This window comes from Cyprinodon variegatus, unplaced genomic scaffold, assembly GCF_000732505.1.
Source record: "Cyprinodon variegatus isolate N-32 unplaced genomic scaffold, C_variegatus-1.0 Scaffold470, whole genome shotgun sequence".
NCBI lineage: Eukaryota > Metazoa > Chordata > Actinopteri > Cyprinodontiformes > Cyprinodontidae > Cyprinodon > Cyprinodon variegatus.
In genome coordinates this window covers 188,731-195,801 of record NW_015150923.1, presented here as the reverse complement: position 1 = coordinate 195,801, position 7,071 = coordinate 188,731, and the positions used below count along the sequence as shown (strand labels likewise).

Below are 7,071 nucleotides of genomic sequence, written 5' to 3'. Positions count from 1 at the left end.
TAACACTCTCTAAAATTGGATGACTAGAACACAGACCAACCTGCATCAGTTAAAACATGACTTAAAGTTGGGGCTTTTTATTCTTGGAAATGATAGGTCATTTTTGAACAGCAGAAATAAAGACATTCTTGAGAAAAGGCAGGTTTTATTGTGCTATATTTGTTCTACATAATGTCAACCACAAATGTAGAAACTTTCAGACCTCTAGCTATAACAGCTCCAGAGATGTGGGGATTGGAACTTTTGGTGTCAGCTTGGAGCTGCGTGCAATGGTGGTAAAAAGCTGGTAAAAAGTTTAACGGTGGAATTATATGCATTCTGAATTATTACCCCCACTTAAGGTCAACCAGGTGTCCGGCGACCTGGTGGTTCTTAAGACCTTCACCTACAATGTTTTTCTCTTACTAGGAGTAGAAAAATATTTTTAAGGAGTTCAGTTGTTTTTCCATTAAGATGTTTTTGAGTTCCTCATGTTAAGAATCCATTGTTTTTTTTTAGATCCATCGCATTTTCCCTCCTAAAAATAAAGCTTGTAGCTGCTGTTTGACCTAATGCTTATTTTTTTACATGCCTTTAACCAGAACACAGAGAGAAAGGAAATGGATGGGGACCTCTGGAGGTTCAGAATACCTATTCCACATTGGAGCCCAGTCCACCCTTCAGACCCATCAGCAGAATCACATACTTCTCCAATTTGACAGCTGCACACTTATCTGCACTGCAGACCATAGTATCCATTTGTAAAGTCACTAAAGCTATTGGTATGTTCAGTCCTCAAACACTCACATGGAGCACAGGGCTAAAAGCCATCATGTTTATTTAACCAACAGTTCATTAAGGAGACAGTACACTAGCCTAATTTGGCGCTGATATAAAAGAAAAATCATGTTTCTTTGGGTAATTTAGTGTCCGGAAAACAATAAGTAAGACATCTTTGATTCTCCTGTTTATTTATTTTCATGCTTGCCAAATTCAGTGACACGGAACACAGAGAATGAGCTACTTCTAGGTTTCTGTAAACATTCAACAAGAGCAACTTAAGCGGTGGTACGTTCAAGTACATGCAGGAGGCTAAGGAGGAGAACATTTAGCCCAAGTAGAACTGGAAACCCCCCATCTGCAATCCTGCTGAATTGCTGATAAAAGGAGAGATTAAGAAAACCCAGCTCAGCCTCCTGTTTCCCGGGAATAAAAGCCCTGTGATCATGAGAGGCCGTACTCTGAGGAAATGGAGAATTTGTTCCTTAAATATACAGTGAAAAATGTTGAAAACTACACCCTCATTTTGCTGCTTGTTTGTCGGTCTCTTGTCGGGTCTCTCGTTTCCAAAGAACTCTCATTAAAGCCAATGGTTTCAAATGATGCATGTCCGCCTCAGTGGTGAGGCTCTGTTTACTCATGAGAATAGTAAAAGATAAAAGGCAGAAGAAAAGCCTGGGTTGAAATCGGTGACATGGTTTGACTCAAAGTTAAACAATGAGTTGTCTCTTGTGACTTCATAGAAGGACATATCTTCTTGTCAGTGATCTTTGGTAAACTGCAAATACCCATGTGCCATTTGATATTTTGGAAACTGAACTAACTTTTCTAAACAACTATACATCAGCATATGACTTGATTAATCTAACACATTAATGTTTGAGTTTAAGTTTCCAATGTTGGCATGTTGTCCCAATCATTCCAGGGCCACATATACTATACGCATCTCAGTTACTGGATGGCACATCCCTCCTTCCCCACAGTAACATCGTTTTGCACAATTCTTCCCAAGGTTTTCATTAGCACAACATGCAAAAATTAAAGTTTTTATTAATTTTAAGGGGTTTCCTCTTGTTATCAGCTATTTATAACAAAAGAAAACAAAAAAACACCTGCTGAAACAGAAATTCTTAAAAAAAAAAACATTTATGATTTATATTTTTAGCATGATGATCATTTTAGTGTATATTTCCTTCAGAAGTGCAGTTCGCTCCAATGTAAACAGGTGGACAGTAGCATGTTCTGAAGTCACACAAACCCTTATTGACACAGATGCATCTGGACTTGCAGTTTGGCCCAAATGAAAAAAAGCCCAAAATCCTTGAGGCCAAAAAGAGCAACAAATCACAAATGCCAGGGTGTTTTATTGGGATTTTATACATTAGATCTATTAATTTATTCCATTATGCAACTCTTAGAAGGTTGGTACAAAAATGTTTTTACAGTAGTAATTTTACTATTCAACTAAATGCATGCAGGCATTATCTATTGATCCACAGTTTATGTGTGACAATCTAACATTAAGACACTTATCGGTTGTGCACCCCACAAATTAAAGGAGGCGAATTCCACTAAAGATATATTTTATCTTTACCTAATTGTATATAGGGGATACAATAACCATGTGGAAGAACTTTGGATAAATGGCACTAAAATCTCACCTTTTAAACATAAACTAAAACCCACCATTTCCACCTTTAGAATAGAGGTGGCAGCATTTTGCAGAGAAGATATCTGTCTGACTATTTTTGTGTAATTACTGACAAAAATGTGCCTGAAAGGCAGCTTAAACAGCATACTATCAACTTTTTTTTTCTTTTTTTAAGGATTGTAGCTTCAAATAGTTGCTATATAGTAGTGCATGTTAGACCAGCATTAATATTATTAATATATTAAAAAACAATTTTCATTTCTATGAGTTGTTGTTTTAGTTTCAGTAGGAGAGCGGACAAAGGGTAGGGAAATATATGATATTGGTAAAAATTTATTTTTGACAGTATTGATATAGGCTATCGACACTGGCTCAGATTTTCATATAGAGGTAACCCTGCATCTCTATATTAATTTTTGTATGTGAAATATAGAAATATGTGAAACAATGTAAAGAAAATAAGTGAGCATAATGAAAGAAATGGAAAGAGAAGCTGCCCTGGTATAATGACTTTACAAAAAAAGTATTTGCAAAAACAATGGCTACTTAAGACAAAAAAACAGTAATAGTCTAGTCTTAATTCAATTCAGTTCATTACAGTTTATTATATACCAAATTCAAAACACAAGTCATCTCAAGGCACTTTACAGTTCAACCAGATCATACAGTCAAATTGATTCAAAGTTTTCTATGTAAGGAAAACCAGTTGATTGCATCAACTCATTGACTCAAATACAATCCCTCACACTAAGCATGCTTGTAGCGACAGTGGAGAGGAAAAACTCCCTTTTAACAGGAAGAAAAATCCAGCAGAACCAGGCTCAGTGTGAGCGTCCATCTGCTGAGGCCGACTGGGGTTCAAGGAGACAACATTAGTACAACAATGTTTTTATTTAGGAGAGAAAGTAAGGAGAAATTCTTGTGTGGCTATACATTGGAGGACTAACACACAAACACCTTACATACAGATTCAGAAGTGCTATTTAACGAGCTATAGTAGCAAATTAATGTTTTTACTTCCAAAGATTTTATGCATTACCTTGTGCTAGTCTATCATAAAACATCCCATTAGAATACATGAATATAGTGTGAAAATTGTGTGAAAGTTGATGCATCGCCTGCTTTTCATGTTTCTTATTAACAGGGTTTTAGTAAATAAAAAAAGTAAATAAAATATGAAAATGATTGGATTTGACGTCACATTATTAGTATTGTACTCACTGAGCTCACAACATGGGCCGTAGAAGCTAGATAAGCAGCTTCATTTCCCTGTGACTGGGTCACGATGATCTCGGGGCCCGGAGCATCGGCAAAGATGGCACAGAATGGGATGACACAACCATAAATATCCAGCATGACATCTATGTGAGCAAAACGCCATAGAAGGCCTCTCTTTAAATGCAGATTGGCAATGTCATTGACAATATCATTAGGTTATTTTTAGGCACAGGTGCTTTGTTTCAACTTCGCACTCTACTAGAATCTTACATTTGCATTTAAGATTAATTCAAATAAAAGAAAAGCAACAAGTAAAACACCAGCAGAGTAAACAACCACGTAGTCCAGCTTTGCATAGTTTAGCAGAAAAGACCTTAAGTGTGCACACATTCAGCAGTTTGTGGGAACAAAGACGCGTGCCATTTCCCTTTCCTCCCTCAGATAATTCTGTGAACAGAGCAAGGCATTCAGCACTTGAGTGGTAACAAACCCAACACTCCCAGTAACTTTCCCTGGTGCCCAAACCCGGCCGGACATGCAGGGACATTCTTTCACACACCCTCTGCACGCCTATCTGCATGTATACACTCATCACAATAATGAATGAAGTCCCCTGACAATCCGTCATAGTGACCAAGATGAATCTGTGAACCAAGCATGTTTTTCGGGTGAAACTGCAACACTCGGCTACTCGGTCAGGCAGCAGCAGCAGCAGGCAGCGTGGGGGACAGATAAGAAAGAACTCCAGACTAAAGAGGCAATTACAGCGCTGTCATTATGCATGTCTGCCTTCCAAAAGCCCTTATCCGCCGCCGAGGAGACAAAAACAATGCCTTCTGTTTTACTTGGCAACCGGTGTGTAACATTTATCAGATGTCGAGGGAGTGTGTGAGGAAAGGAGGGGGGTTGAAGGAGCAGTGAGAGTCGTGAAGCTGCTCGTATACAGCCCTACAGGGTATGGTATAAATAATGAAACATTCTCATACAGTCCTGTGATAGTGAGGGTCTCACGTAGAGGTGGAGTGCATTTCCTAGAATGGAGTAAACTGTAAACTTTCCCAGGAGCAGGAGAAAAGAAGGGGAATTTTAATCAGTAAGAAATGGGCAAACTGACAGCTACTCACCTTGCCACTGAAGATAAGTGTATTTTGCTGATGTTGGTGTTTTGTTTTGTTTTTCTGTTCTTAATTTTCTCACATCCAGACCCTGTCAGTCCAGCTGGGCAGCCACTGCTCCCCGTTTCGTGGTGACAGTACACCCCAGCCTGGCACTGACACAACTAGAGACAGGAAGGGCCATAGAACCCAGGAAGGCAGGCTGACCGTCCACAAAGAGGAACCTAATAGGTTCAGCAAAATGTTCTGTTTCACTCAGTCACTTCCAGTCATGTACAAACACACTCATGTTTTTCACACCTGGCTCCTCTCCAGCCTGGCCGACACTCACAGCGACCCGTCACATGGTGGCAACTGGAACTGTGGGTTTAGTAGTACCGTCGCTCGCAGCGCTCCCCAATGAATCCCTTAGAGCAGATTTTAAACAAAAACACAGGCATTTAATCTGAATATATTCAGCTGTTACACAAGAAATGCAAGCAGAGGTTCAGACTTGAGCTGAAAGGCTTTTTTCCATGCTCTTCTCTGCCAAAAAATAGGTTCTAAATTCACCTGACTGACAGCGCTCTTCAATCCAGACAGGTGAACAAAGACATTGTCACATCTCCCTCCATTTAAACATCCTCATGTCCGTGTGCAGTTCTCACCATAGTTTCCTTCTTCACATTCTGTAAGGGTAAAAATGTTTTGGTATAACGTTCATCTCCAAAAATCATGTTGTTATGCATAACAAGAATGTGTTATTGTTTGGATCTGATCACAGACATTTGTTGGAACCCTGTTTCCCAAACTGTCCTGAAGGACTAGCTACAGATTGAGGAAAAGTTTGATAAAACTGTGTACAAAACTTTTTCTGTGTACAAACTTTTATCACCAAAGCAAATTCCTTGTATTTCTAAAATGGTAATTGGTAATAAAGCTATAGCAAAGCTTTGCATACTTCTAAGACTTTATCCCATTTTAGCTTTACAAACAACATGCTGTGCATTTTACTAGTAATAGAGGTGATGAAGCAATAGGAAGAAGGGAAGATTAATACTTATGGAGTGGGAGATGAGTATACTGAAAGCAGAAAACTGCTGCACCATACACAATAAAACCAATATAAGCATTTTATTACTCTCTAGTAATCCTAAATTAAACTTTGTGCCACAAATTTAAAGTTAAAGTCCGATATCGGTAAATAGAGTCCAATATCATCTTATTCTCAGCTAAAGTGAGGCCCTGAAAGCCTTAGAGAACGTTGCTGAGGAACATTATGAAGGTCATGTAACTCACAAGAAAAGGGATGGACTAAGTTGTGGAATAGTTTAATATAAAGTTAAAAAATAGTATATTTAACGTTCAAGATCAAACAGAGAACTAACCTTGGTCATATCAATGATAGAATGAGACCTCACTGGCTATTCCGCTATAGATGGGGTCAGCGCTGCAACACCATAGTAAATCTACTGCAACAAATGATGGTGTCTGTTCAATGTTAAACCTTTTATAAGGACATTACATCAACGTTGGATCAGCCTGTAGTGTGTTTTTCCACTTTAATTTTAATCCAGAACTCAATTGGTTGATAAATTTGATTTCAATTGATAATTTTTGTGTGATTTTTTTGTCAGCACATTCAACGTTGAACAGAATGAGAATAAGACAATTTAAGTCATTCAGATCTAAGCTGTGTTATTTGAGTGTTTCCTATTTTTTTTAAAGTACTGTATAATTTAAAGACAATTGACAATTATATTTTTACAGCACTTCCTGACTTAAAAAAGGTTTATCTATTGGATACTGTACAAATTTTTCAAGCTTTCCATACATTTATTGAGCTTTGTTAGTTGAATTGAATTTTAATTTGTAGCAAAAAGCAAGCTGAAAAACATCTAGCAAAATGATTGTAACAAAACATTGAGAGTGCATGCTACCATGTTGAAAATATTTGTACAGATGAGACCAAAATTGAACATCTTTTGCCTATGTTCGCAATAAACTGCAATTTCGGGTGGAAAATTTACACTGCACATATTCCTGAATACATCATCACAACTCGAAAAATATATATAGTGGCAGCATTATGCTGTGGTGTTGAAGAAGAAAAGGAAAACATTTTACTCTTATGATTCCCTGCGCCTGCAATGGACTGGTGACCTGTCCAGGGTGTACCTTGCCTCTCTCTCGTAGACAGCTGGAGATAGGAACCAGTACCCCTCGCGACCCCACTTGGGATTAAGCGTGTCAGAAGATGGATGGATGGATGGATGGATGGATGGATGGATGGATGGATGGATGGATGGATGGATGGATGGATGGATGGATGGATGGATGGATGGATGG

General features: G+C 38.3%; 1 long non-coding RNA gene across 1 annotated transcript in view; it reads right to left on the bottom strand.

Annotated features, from left to right (window-relative positions):
• Nucleotides 1–4,784: 4,784 nt before the first annotated feature.
• Nucleotides 4,785–7,071, bottom strand: part of LOC107094206 — a 3,614-nt gene continuing 1,327 nt past the window's right edge. Inside the window, exons 2-3 of the long non-coding RNA XR_001481663.1 lie at nt 5,296–5,411; nt 4,785–5,150 (exon numbers count right to left, since the gene is read on the bottom strand). This is a non-coding gene — a long non-coding RNA (uncharacterized LOC107094206). The remainder of the gene's footprint in view (nt 5,151–5,295; nt 5,412–7,071) is intronic.